The sequence below is a fragment of the Ictalurus punctatus genome, chromosome 11 (genome assembly GCF_001660625.3).
Source record: "Ictalurus punctatus breed USDA103 chromosome 11, Coco_2.0, whole genome shotgun sequence".
NCBI lineage: Eukaryota > Metazoa > Chordata > Actinopteri > Siluriformes > Ictaluridae > Ictalurus > Ictalurus punctatus.
Window position 1 is genome coordinate 9650295 of NC_030426.2, and position 13848 is coordinate 9664142.

The 13848-nt window shown below is 40.9% G+C and overlaps 1 protein-coding gene across 1 annotated transcript in view; it reads right to left on the bottom strand.

Annotated features, from left to right (window-relative positions):
* rap1gapb (RAP1 GTPase activating protein b) overlaps nucleotides 1-4475 on the bottom strand; it is a 79900-nt gene extending 75425 nt beyond the window's left edge. The window contains exon 1 of the mRNA XM_053683788.1: nucleotides 4372-4475. The gene's annotated coding sequence lies outside the window, so the exon portion shown is untranslated. The remainder of the gene's footprint in view (nucleotides 1-4371) is intronic.
* Nucleotides 4476-13848: the final 9373 nt, after the last annotated feature.

Below are 13848 nucleotides of genomic sequence, written 5' to 3' on the forward strand. Positions count from 1 at the left end.
ACTCTGTGGTTCTCCGTTTACAACCCAGCAATTACACTCAACCCACAGCTTTAACTAGTAGCTAAACTGAGCGACAGTGTTCTCCTCTGCAGCGTGGGGGTGGGGGGGTGGGAGGAGTGGACGCTCAACTGACAATTACACTGGCAAGGTCACAGAGAGAGCAAACAATCAGCACTACCTCTAATAGCGCTAACCCTTAGTGTCACCTCAACATCTACCCATCTCTTTTCATAGACCGTCTCATAGAGTAAAGCCAGGCCTGAGCAGCGCATGAAATAAGAAACTGAGTCAGAAATAGACAAAGATCTGCGAGTGTGAGACATGGTGTAGGAGACACCGAGAGACAGAAGAAATTAGAAAATTCACTAGTAGGAAATGTAGCAAGTTATTTGCTTATCTGGCCTAACTGATCACCCTTCCTGGCTTCCTTCTTTAATGAAGCAGTCCTGTGTAAACACAATCTGGGCTGCTCTCTCCATGTGCAGGAAAAAATTCAGGCACCTTTGGCTACAGACACATTGCACGATCAATTAAGCGGACATGCAAGCCCTGTTAGTGCAGTTGCTGTCAGGATGTGCACGGAGAATGTGAAGGCTTCAGCTGGCAATTCCTCAGCAGATGCAGTGCAGGTACTGAGAAAGGAGGTAAACAACAGCTGTGTTTGTGTGCGTTTGTGGAGGATATGGCAGGAGAAAATATATTCAACTTGTATGATAGCAGGTGGGACCATTTTGTTCTGATTGCAGTCCTCATGATGCACCAGCACTCTAAAGCTCAGACGTTAGTTAGACCAGCGTTTCCCAACCGTTTTTCAGTCACGGCACCCTTTGAAAATGTAAAAAAAATTGTGGCACCCAACACAAATTCTAATTCTAGACAGTGTTAGCTACATGAGGATGAAGTCAATGGTCCAGAAGCTTTTCTTTTAAGAAATCTGTCCATATTCTTTTGCACTACACACGCATCATCACACGCTAATTATAAGGATAAAACACACGCATACGTTACGCATACTGAAGTTGACGTGCTGCTGATCTGCTAATCTGTATAATTTCCGAATTCCATGGCTAATGTGGCTAAAGTCACCATTATCTCTGACTGTATTCACGGAGACCAGAGCTATGTTGTCAGTTTTATTGTTAACCCAAAAACGCTTCCTGTCTGTATATTTCATACATTTAGGGCTGAACACCAGTATTTACGGTGTCAGTCATACTGGTTCTCCTGATCTGTCATTGCCGTAGTATCCGAAGCATGAGCTGTAAAGGCAAAGCCCTCTTTTGTACAGGAGGCGGGGCGCAGCAGCTCATTTGCATTTAAAGAGACACACAAGAACAAAGCGTGTTTTTTGCTTCCGCCCAAAAAAAAAGGGGCATTTACAGGATGGTATAATAAATAAATGATCCATGGGGTATTTTGAGCTGAAACTGCACAGACACATTCTGGGGACACCCGAGATTTATACTGCATCTTGTAAAAAGGCTCAAAATAGGTCTCCTTTAATTAAAACATAAGATGAGTTCTAGTGTTTCAAATAATCCAGTCATAGTCAATAATGTCGGGTTTAAGCTGCTTATGCCACGTGAGCTGAAGCTGAACAGTGAATGAACATCGGTGAACTGAAGTGCTTTATTAGCGTGTTAATTAACTCACCCAAACGCATCATGTACACACATGAGATTAATCCGACATTTACACAACATAAACCTAATATTACAACTTGCTTCTGTACAACGACACGAATGCAGTGCACAAGTGAACTTGAATTTAAGTAAGCGCTAGATACGTTTGCAGTGTGAATATGCTCTTTCGGTAACAACGCACTAAAACATGGACATCGAATAACTAAAGCATAAAGAATTCACTATGTTGTATTACAGTAGTGTACTCAATAATGTTACTATCTCAGGAGAGAGCAGGTTTTCTCAACAAGGCCAGTTTGCACATGTTTTTGTTGATCCATGTTTAAGTTAATATATAAAATGTGTGAATGTTTGGTTACATTTTTTGCTATTTTTTCCAAGTTACTAATATTCCATGCCAATTTAGTCAGAATAAAATTGACTAAAATTAATAAATATCACATACCGAAATAGTGACTAAATTTAAAGGATATTTTTGTCAGAAGGCAAAAATTATTTATTGACATTCAAATTCCGACATCTGAATATGCTTAAGAATTAAAAGTTCATTGCTCTTTGAAAGCGTGTACTTGCATTTTCATGCTATTATATTATCGTTATATCAGAGGCACATAATGGTATACAAAGACAATAATGTTGTTTATCGCAATTATTTCTGGGGTAATATATCGTCCAACAAAAGTAGTTATCCAGCATTTCCCACAATGCCGTCTGTGATAGTAGTGCCAGTAGGATTTATGCTGCATCTGCACAGAGGTCATAACTCATAATTTCTCACATCCATCTAGTACTTATTTTAGATCAATCAGACATAATAGCTTGTTAAATCTATAACAGTGACTACACAGTTTGTTTTCTTGAGGAGAAAAATATGAATCACTCATCACAATTAGCTGGCTAGCATGTTGCTGACAAAAGACAAATAATGGACATGTCCATCACCCCCCCCCCCCCCCCCCCAAACTTTGTAGCTCGAATGCACAGAGGTTAAAAAAAAAAAAAAAAAACATGACGTCAATGAGGCCTTTGCGTCATCGCTGCAAGACTAATGCAGTGGCACTTTAGTCCTTTAGTCTGTCCAGGTCTCTCACCTAGTCATCTTCTCACACAGGTGAGCTTCTACTATGAAGACCATTATGCTTGTCATCTCATTATCTCATTATCCCATTATCTCGTTACAATGACGCTGAATGTAGCTGGAAAACGGTGAATGAGAAAAGAAGCGCTTGCTCATTTTTTAGGCTCTAACAGTAAAATGTGAGCGTTATGATTTGTGTTTGATATTACTCATTACTTTTTTCTCCTATTAAAAGTCCTTGTATCTGCGCCAGTAATGTTCCCTGTGTGACCTAACTTCTCACAGGAACAATCAGTCTGTACAGGAGTTTTTGTGTGTGTGTGTGATTGCGCTTCTAAATTTCTAAATTTGCGATGCAACTTGCAACGGTTTTTTTGTGCTTTTTATTTTTTACAGAAAACTACTCGAATTGGCGAAATTGCAATTCCCTGAAATTGTTTTGCACGGCCTTTCGCAGTGATGTTTGTTGGTAAATGAGACCTTTTAGCTGTACTTATGTTCGACGCACATGAAGCGAAGAGCTGAATGCGCGTCGTGATGCTCCTCCGAATATTGCATTTTTTTGATCGCAAAATCCTGGAGGGACTGAATAATGAAAATACTGCACCAACCAACAAACTGGCACCAGAATCACTAAACACATCATGAGCATATTGATATAAACATATTTAATGTGTTTCACGGTAGAGCTTTCCTCAGACGAGCCATAAATATAACACTAAGGCTGCAGGGGAGAATTTAGTGATTTGGGGGCCCTAGGCAAAATATAGTAATGGGGCCCTCATTTCAGTGTTTTAACGTTGATATTTAACATTTCAGCATATGTTATTTAGCATTAATTATTACAAATATATATATATATCATTTGCATTTTTCGGTGGCACTTGGCTTCTGGGGGCCCAAGGCGGTTGCCTAGGGATAAGTCCGGCCCTGATAAGACTGGTACCATATTGCAAAAAAAATAATATGAAGAGAAAAAGAAAGGTTAATAAAACCCGAAGCACATGCAGGTATGTCTCTGTTCAACTCCAGTTCACATCAGACTGTTTTGAACAAATCCAGAGCAGAGCACACACATGGTTAACGGCTGCTTAAAGGATAATATTACTGAGTGATGGGATTGTGTAGTTAGTTGTTTTGTTCAGGACTGAACATCAGACCCACGAATCAGTTCAACGCTCCTGTGCAAAAACCACAGCACAAGACGGCTAGGCTGAAAATAAATATACAATCCATGAAATGAAAGCAGGTCCAGACAAACCTGTTATCAGTCTCCAGATAAGTTTCCTGATGTCCTGACTGTTCAGGCTATAAAGGAGAAATTACCAGAGGAGTTCTCCTTACATTCTGCCCTTTACAAATGACCACAGGACTACACTCTCAGACCAAAAAAAAAGACTGTACAGTTACTTGTATCTTTTACCTAGACATGTGAATAAAGCCTAGTGTACCTTTTACAGCTTTAAATGGTCCTATTATGCAGCTTATTTTGAAGGTACACTCACTATATCTACATTTACAGGTGAAAGACAGATGAAAGATAACGGCACCACAGCGACAGTGAAAGGAAGAGTGTAGTCTGAGAGAGCATTAGCATAGTGAATCTAGTATTGTGTACGGGAAGGTGTAGGGAGAAAAGTACTTTCTTACCTCAGTGTGTGAAAGCGCTTAGCAGGGTTAGAGAGAGCGAGAGAGAGAGAGAGAGAGAGAGAGAGAGAGAGAGAGAGATGCTCTTCCAGACCAGTTCTCGTAACGGTTAATTAACGTTTTCGAGATAACAATGTCCAAAAAGTGTCATGTAACCGAAAACCGATAGGCTATACGCGAATAACCGTTACTAGTCGTGCAGAAGCCGTGACTGTCCTCACCGGCAGGCTGGGCTTATTGTACACACAGCCGAGCTCAGCCTCCTCTCTCAGCTCCAATAGGCGCAGTGCTGTCACGCGCTTCCCGCGCACAGGAGCAGTTACGCTCACGCGCGCACCACAAGCTGCTGGTATCACAGCCAGAGCCATCACAACCTGAAGTACCACACAGTATAACTATACATGCACACACACACACACACACACACACACACACACACACACACACAAATATATATATATATATATATATATATATATATATATATATATATATATATATATATATATAGTTATGATTTATTATATTTATATATATAAAACCACACTATAGGTTATAACATAGTTATTATGTTATATATGTTGTTCTGTGTATCACAGAACATATGTATTCAATTCAATACACTTTAACAAAGGATGTTGTTTGCCTCACACCTCCAGGGTTGGGATTTCAAATCCCGCCTACGCCCCTTGTGCTTGTGGGGGTTTCCTCCAGGTACTCTGGTTTCCTCCCCCAGTCCAAAGACATGTGCAGTAGGCTGATTGGCATCTCTAAATTGTCTGTAGTGTGTGAGTGTGTGTACATTGGGTTGTCCCCTGCGATTGGTTGGCACCCTGTCCAGGGTGTCCCCTGCCTTGTGCCTCGAGTTCCCTGGGAACAGGATCCCCGCGACCCTGTGTAGGATAAGCTGTATGGAAATATATCAATTCTGGATATGAGGTTTAATGTTATGGGGGGGGGGGGGGGGGGGGGGGGTCATTATTTCCTGCTGCAGCACATTCTGTATGGAAAATGGATGGGATGGATGGAGCAAGCCAGAGGCAATGGTGGCAAGAAAAAAAACTCATGTATATGGACAATATACATTGTGTGCAGAGTGCAAGCAGGGATTCTGGCAAGGCTAGCTATGACAGCATAACTAAAAGGGAGAGCTAGAAGGTAACACAGATATGAGGGCGCCCTGAGACATAAACCAGCCAGCTACTCCACCATCAACAAACCTGAGAGACAGCATCCAAACATCCCAGATCACCCAAACACTCTATGCCATGATTAATTATTTGTATCCCATCCCAGGTAATGATAACATTGTTACTAAAGATAGTTAAAAGAGATGCTTCAAGCCTTGCATTTTTTGGATTTCATTTTAGTCAAAATTGTGTGCAGAATATACATACTTTCTGCAATGTTTGCTCTATAACAAGTGGATTCATTAAATCATTCATTCATTCATTCATTTATTAATTCATTTTCAGTAACCATTTTCAGATCCGGAGCCTATCCCAGAAACACTGACTGCATGAATTCAACCTTTAGATGGAGCGCCAGTCGATCAGGACACGCTCAAACACTTATTTAATTTAGCATAGTAATTTCATGTACTCAACCCTCATGTTTTTGGGATGTGCATGGGAGGAAACCAGAGAACCCAGAGGAAACCCACACAGACATAGGGAGAACTTGTGATAGTCAGTAACCTGATCTCAATCTCAAGTCCATCGTACACCATCATGCCACCCTATAATAATTCGTTTTCCTGTTTTAAAATAATATACAATATCAGGAATGTGCTGCAGCAAGAAATAATGATTTTTTAAAAATAACATTAACCCTCATATGTACACTCGCTGTCCACTTTGTTTGGAACACCTGCACATTCATGCAATTAGCCATTCATGTGGCAGCAGCATAATGCAAACAATCAGGCAGATACAGGTCAAGAGCTTCACTTAATGTTCACATCAAACATCAGAATGGGGGAAAAGTGACCTGTATCTGCATGATTTTTTGGTATTGTGCTGCTGCCACATGATTGGCTGATTAGAGAACTGCATGAATGTGCATGTGTATTGGTGTAAAATGGACGGTGAGTGTATCTTGCTTGAAATCAGAGACCATAAACCCTGTGTAACAAATCACATAGGGCTACTTAAAACTGCTTTATTAGTTTTATACGTAAGAAGTATCCTTAATTTATGTGAATTGCTTATAAACATAATTACATAACAACATAATATTAATTTGGCATGTTCCAGAAGGTCTCTACTTCAAATCATACATAAGTTCGGTCTAGAGGTCTTAGAGACCTCAGTAATAAAACAAGGCTGGAGTTAAATGTTGGGGTGTTATATGTTTTGACATTGTACATAATACATCCTCTGTACAAGATCTGTTGTCTATTTAAATTGGCCATTAATTACTGAGCAAGGTTTGCATGTATCTTCATAATTGGCATATTACTTCAAGTGCCCTTATTTAATTTGGTGCTCTAACACTGAATTAATCTGCATTCAGGGCAAGTAATCTAAACTTTCCAGCAGTGTAACACAGCCTCTTTGTTAAGTCTTAAACTTGTTTTAGGGACTGTTTTATCAGTAAATTTATGAGAGTTATATAGATGGCCTTATTTATATTGTTTCAGCAATGACAATAGACAGTGAAAATGCCTTTTGTCATTACGTCTATTTTCATTTATTTATTTATTTATTTTACCAGGGTGTCATGAAATTAACACATATCACTCATAGTATTTAAAATAGTCATTTTTATAAGCATCCTATATGGAGATGCTTATTCCCACCTCCACCTTGCATGCGCAGAGTTTGCATGCTCTCGCCCTGCTTCAGGGATTTCCTTTGGGTACTCCAGTTTCCTCCCCCAGTCCAAAGACATGCATTGTATGCTGATTGGCATATCTTAATTGTCTGAAGTGTGTGAATGTGTGTGTGTGTGTGTGTGTGTGTGTGTGTGATTTTGCTCTGCGATGGGCTGGCACCCCATCCAGGGTGTCCCCCATCTTGTGCCCCCAGTCCTCTGGGATAGGCTCAAGGCTCCCTGCGACCCTGTGCAGGATAAGCCGTACTAAAAATGGATGAATGTGTTTTTTCTGGCTTTATCATGAAAATGTTACAGAAATGTAGCTGCCATTATGCTAAGATAGCAAGCATATTCACACCGTTGATAGAAGACCACTTAATCATAGGGAAGTCAAAACAAAATGCAAAATAGAACAGCAAAGTCTTTCCTAACCACCTACTTTATATTCAATGTTCTGCCTAGTATTATTTTGAATATTTAAAATGGATAGATATTAAAAAGTTCACATCACTGACATGTGGGCTGCACAGCACCCCGTAACATGACCCAGAATACACTGCAAGCGCATACTGTAAGAGCCACTCAGGTTTCATAATGAGCTAATTGAACCAATGAAAAAGCTCTGGAAGAGATAATGGCCTCCAAAACTATAGCTCAGGTATAAGAGTGTGGTGCTTCAGAACTCATCATGGCCTGATTTTACACAAGCCCTCACTGTGGGAAAACAGAGAAAGAATGACTGTGGTGGAGAGAGACAGAGAGACAGAGAGAAAGAGAAAATAGAGGAGGTGTGCACACCAAGTGAATGATGATGCTAAAATGAGTCAGACATATTTTCTGAACTGAAGCCACTCATAGAACATTGTGTCCTACAAACAAGAAGGTGTATTTATAGAATCAACTAATGACACATTGGAAGATATGCAAAAAAAAAAAAAAAAAAAAGTTGTCCAAAAAAAAAAGAAGAAAGATTTTAAGATACAGTAGGTACGTCTTTAAGAAATATGCTAAGATTGATGAATTACAGTCGCTTCAGAAAATATTCAGACCCCTTCACTTTGGCAAAGGTTTTAGGAACCCTATTTTTTCAGTACAGACTTTGTTATAGATTTTTTATTTTATGACTTCTACATTATTGAGTCAACTCACAAACATTTTAGATTCCCAAACATTAGTTTTCCAGCACAAAATTAAATGTTACAGAAGAATGTTTGTATGTGTGTCATGTAATGGAGGCGAAGCCGGATGCAAGTGCAGATAATAAGGTTTTAATAAAGACCAAAACAAAACAAAAAAAAAACCAATATGACCTTGTGGCAAAACACTAAGGTAAAGAATGCACGTAAACCAAAGACCTAAACACAGCAACAAAGACAACGGCAAGGAGTTCACTGCAAACTGTAACTAAACACACACACACACACACACACACACACACACACACACACACACACACACACACACACACACACACACACACACACACACAAGTTCTTGTTAACAGGAATGTGATTCAGGTGCAGGTGGTCATGTGACAGTGATGCAGAGGCTGCTGGAAGTCTGAAGTCCAGAGTTGTGAAGTCCAGAGTTCGTTCTCTGATACATGACAGAACCCCCCCCCCCCCCCCCCCCCCCCCCCCCCAAAAAAAAGGTGCTACTCCCGGAGCTCCAGAAAACACTCCCTCCCCCGGCGGTCCTGGCCCTCTGGGTAAAATGTCCTCGGCACCGCAAAGAGACAACCTGATATCCCTGGCCTGGCTTGAAAGTGGAGCGATGGCTACTGCACAGCCAGCGGGAGGAACGAAGCTCAAGGCGGAGCCTGAGGAGGAAGCGACATTCCCCATGACTCTAGAGGGGAGAGTGAAGTTCTCCGAGAGGCCAGAGCGATCAGCAAAGTTCTCTGTGAGGCCAGAGGTGGGAGCGAGGTTTTCCGCGAGGCCAGAGGGGGGAGCGAGGTTGTCCGCGAGGCCAGAGGGGGGAGCGAGGTTGTCCGCGAGGCCAGAGGGGGGAGCGAGGTTCTCCCTGAGGCCAGGAGGAGGAGGAGCGAAGTGCTCCGTCAAGCATGATGGGGGAGCGATGTCCTCCGTGGAGCAGAAAGGGGGAGCGACATATGGCACGAAGCAAAGAAAAGGAGCTTATATCCTCCGCCGAGCGGGAAGGCGGAGCGACGTCCTCAGCCGGACGGGAAGGCGGAGCGATGTCCTCAGCCGAACGGGAAGGCGGAGCGGTGTCCTCAGCCGAACGGGAAGGCGGAGCGGTGTCCTCAGCCAAACACAGATGCTGAGCGGCGTCCTCAGCTGAACACGGATGTTGAGCGGCATCCTCAGGCGAGCAGGGATGCTGAGCGTCATCCTCAAACGAACAGGGATGCTGAGTGGCATCCTCAGACGAGCAAGGAGTCTGAATGACATTCTCTGTCAACATGGCAGGCTGGACTAGATCCACAGTGGGGGAGGGAGGGTGGGGGATGGTTCCAGCCTGGTTGGAAGACTCCCCTTTGGTATACCCCATGACGGAATACATCATTCCCTATTGTTTTTATTGATGGAGAATATTCCCTCTTTCTCCCACCTCAGCTTTTCCTTTTCATACAGGACCTCTTGGACCCTGAAAAATTCTTCTGCATCCATGTAGAGTTCTTACATTCTGTCACGTAATGGAGGTGAAGACAGATGCAAGTGTAGATAATAAGTGCAGATAATAAAGACCAAAACAAAACACAAAAAAACCTAACCCTAAACCATAATCCTAACCCTTGTGGCAAAACACTAAGTCAAAGAATACACATAAACCAAAGACCTAAACACGGCAACAAAGACAACGGCAAAGAAAAACAAACACAAGACAAAAAGTGCAGTGCAAACTGTGACTATATATATATATACACACACACACACACATAAGTGCTTGTTAACAGGAATGTGATTCAGGTGCAGGTGGTCATGTGACAGTGGTGCAGAGGTGCAGTGGCTGCTGGGAATTGAAGTCCAGAGTTCCTTCTCTGATACATGACAGTGTCATTAAAGAAAGCAGTATATGAGATGACTTTTCAGACACAATGAAGGCTGCTGGGTTTTGCTGCAAAAATAAGAAGCAAGTATGACAGTCAAAGTCTCCAGAAGAACTGTGGCTGGTTCTGCAAGATGCTCAATAAAACCTACAGCTCATTTCCTTATAAAACTGCAAAAAAATTGTACTGGAGACTACTATTTTTATTTATATTTAACATTTTTTGACACTTCAAATATTGACTTTGTTTCATTTATTACTGTTTACTGCTCTTTATTGTATTTTGTTTTAAATGTAGAAACATTGAATTTAATTATTTTTTCTTTGCATGTGCCTAAAACCTCTGCACAGTATTGTATATTTAATTTAATACTGATTAAATGAACATTTTTGTCCATTAATCTATAAACAAAAATACATAACCTAAATATTTAATTTAGCTAAGTATTCAGTATACCCTTGGCAAAGGCACTCCAAGCTGAACTCTGGTGCATCCCATTTGCTTTGATTATCTTGAGCTGTCTCTAGAACATGACTGAAGTCCACCTGTGAACCTGATTTCGAAGGGCACGCTTGAATGTATAAGGTCCCACATGTCATAGTGCATGTTAGACCAAAAACCAAGCCATGATGTCCAAGGAATTCTATGTAGACTGCAATCAAATTGTGTTTAGACATAGATCTGGGTGAAGGTATTAAACCATTTCTAAAGCTTTAAATGTTCTCATTAGTGTCACATAATGTAGGCTGAGATGGAAGCAATTGCAGGTATGGTGGTTTAATAAAATAACAAGTCCAAAGGATCAGGCAGAAATCAGGGTACATTGGCAAGCAAGGGTCAAACGGCAAACAGGCATAAACTAGGCAAGGCAGAGAATCGATGTCAACAGAGTAAACAAAGTCCAAAATCAGAAAAGCAAACACGATATGAGGCTTGGAATAACGACAGAGACTAAGCAACTGAGCATATACTTCGCAAAGACTAAGCGTTTGAACAGTCTCTAATATAGCGTGGAGTGAGTGAGTATGAAAGAAGGTGAACATGTGTGTGTGTGTGTGTGTCAAGTGTAGTCCTCTTCGGCCATGTTTGTAGTTGGTCGTGCATCCTGGTAAATGTAGTTGCTGGTTTGCTGTGATATGACAATTAACACAGGGTCTTGGTCAGGGAGGGGACCAAAAACAAAATGGCCACTCTAAGGAGATGGGAGAATCTGGACAAGGACAACCATCTCATAATATTTCATCAATCAGACCTTTATGCTGGAGTGGCTAGACAGAAGCCACTCCAGATTGAAAGGCACATGGCAATTAAATGACTCTGAGAGCATGAGGAGACCCCGGTAATGCTCAACAACTGGTTAATACCATAGCTACAATGAAGCATGGTGGTGGTTGTGTGGATGCATCTTTATGGCAGGGACAGGGAGACTGGTTACACTTGATGGAAATATGAATGCAGGATGAATAAACAGATTTTAAAAATCTGTTGCAACATTAATATGCTGAAGGGTTTTTAAAGAGTATTTAACACTTATTGATGGAGTCTCTACTGTCCGTGTTTTGTAACATTTTTTCTTTAAGCCTTCATGGCAGAGGGCTTTGCGGTTTCTTTGTAACATGGTGGAAATTACAACTTCATCACCAAGGCCTCTATTTCCCAGTGAGCATAGAATTTCAGCCTTTTGGCGGTGGACTCTCATGATCAATAGAGTTTCATCTAATTGTCTCAGCAGAAGCACTTGCTCCTTTAATGTTGTAGGAGGAAAGATGTGGCTGAGTAAGATTTTTTTTATATCCATATAAACTCAACTTACAGGAATCATCGTTCTCAAAATGGTTCTTTCCATTCCATCCGTGTCTAAAAGTTCCTCTCTCTGTGAAAGGACAACCTAAATAGTAATTCTATCCATATCTCTCTCTTTCTCTCTCTCTCTTTCTCTGTGTGTGTGTGTGTGTGTGCATTAACAGACGGACAGTTGAATCAGAGGAGCAGACACAGACATTGTGATCGCACCTAAGTTACCATGGCAATGCCTGGACACTGAGATGGTACAATCATGGCTATTACGTTACTACTCAAGTTTCCGAACATGAAGGCTGTTCACGGATTTATCCAAAGTATCACTTTATCCTTATCCAGAGAGACTTACAATTATTCATTTTGCATAACTGAGCAGTTGAGGGTTAAGGGCCTTACTCAAGGGCCCACCAGCGGCTGTTTGACAATGCTAAGGTTTGAACTCACAACTTTCTCATCAGTAGTCCAACATTTTAACCAATGAGCTACCACTGCCCATACATTATGGATGGATCATTGGAGGGCACCATGTAGACCTAGAGGCAATGTAGTGTAGCCAATCCACCTACTGGTATGATTTTGGAGGTGAGAGGAAACCGGAGAAAATCCAGAAACACTACTCGCTGCATCACCGTGACACTAAAACTGATTTAACTCATCAAGTAATTCTTTCTTATAATGCATATAGCACACTTACTGAATTTTATCCACCAAAAAATATATAATTTTTATATTATTATATAGATATATACATTAGGTATACCGTGTAGTAGACATAGTTGGTTATGGACTTGATGATGTTTATGAATGTGTAAATCTGTACACTGAGCATTACATTACTTGAACAGTACATTCACTTCAAGTTGTACATTCAAAGAGGCTGGTGAAATATGTGCCTAGTTTTCATTTTGTACACTGAACTTGCTCAATTCTTGTGTGGGTGATGTCATGTGTTCAAGGTGGTGAAGCTCAGAGAGAGGAAAGAAAACACTGAGCATCATTCTCAAACTCCTTTCCACCTCAGGGACCAATAATGAATCTCTCTCTTTCCAGTTCTCTCTTTTTTTCAGACACATTTTTAGCCATTTTATTTTCTTCCTCCAACTCATTTTCCTCTAACCCTCAAATCATTACCATATGTGCTGGTGCTGCTATCAACCTGGAGCTATCATTAATTCTCAGCTTTCTTCCTTTTATCCAGTGATTCATGTATGCTCTCTCCACCATGCCTGTTTGCTGAGCATTTGGCATGATGTGGCTTTTAGGAAATCTCCTGGATAATTAGCAGTGCAGGACGCTTACAATCCATACTTTTCAGCCAGAAGCATTGGCACGTTTGACAAAAGATTGCTGAAGCACAATCACTCTGGTGCCGGAAATTCCATATCGAGACTGCAGCTTTTCAGGCTTGCAGTCTGCTAACGGCTTTGCATTTGTCAATATGACTGCTGGAATCAAACCAGGTCTTGAAAATCAACAATGGTCCTTATTTTTTTTTATTTTTTTTTGGAAATGGCAGAATTTTACTCGTCATCGAGTCTATTTAAAGGCTTAACTTTTCTTCTCCAAACTTTTCCAAAGAACAACAACATATAATCGTGCTCAAACATAATTGATGAGCAGACACTTTTGGTAATTGAACTTTGTTGCTTTAATATAGCACAGGATTTACAAAGCTCCAGCCACCACTTCATGCAAACTGTATATAGCTCAAACAGTATCATGTGATTAATTAATCTGACATAGACATGCTTATGCAGTTTTTGACACTATGACATGCTGTTGTGTTTCACAAAACAGAGATATCCATGATGCATCTGTGTCTCAGCTGTATTTACATTAAATACATTCCATAG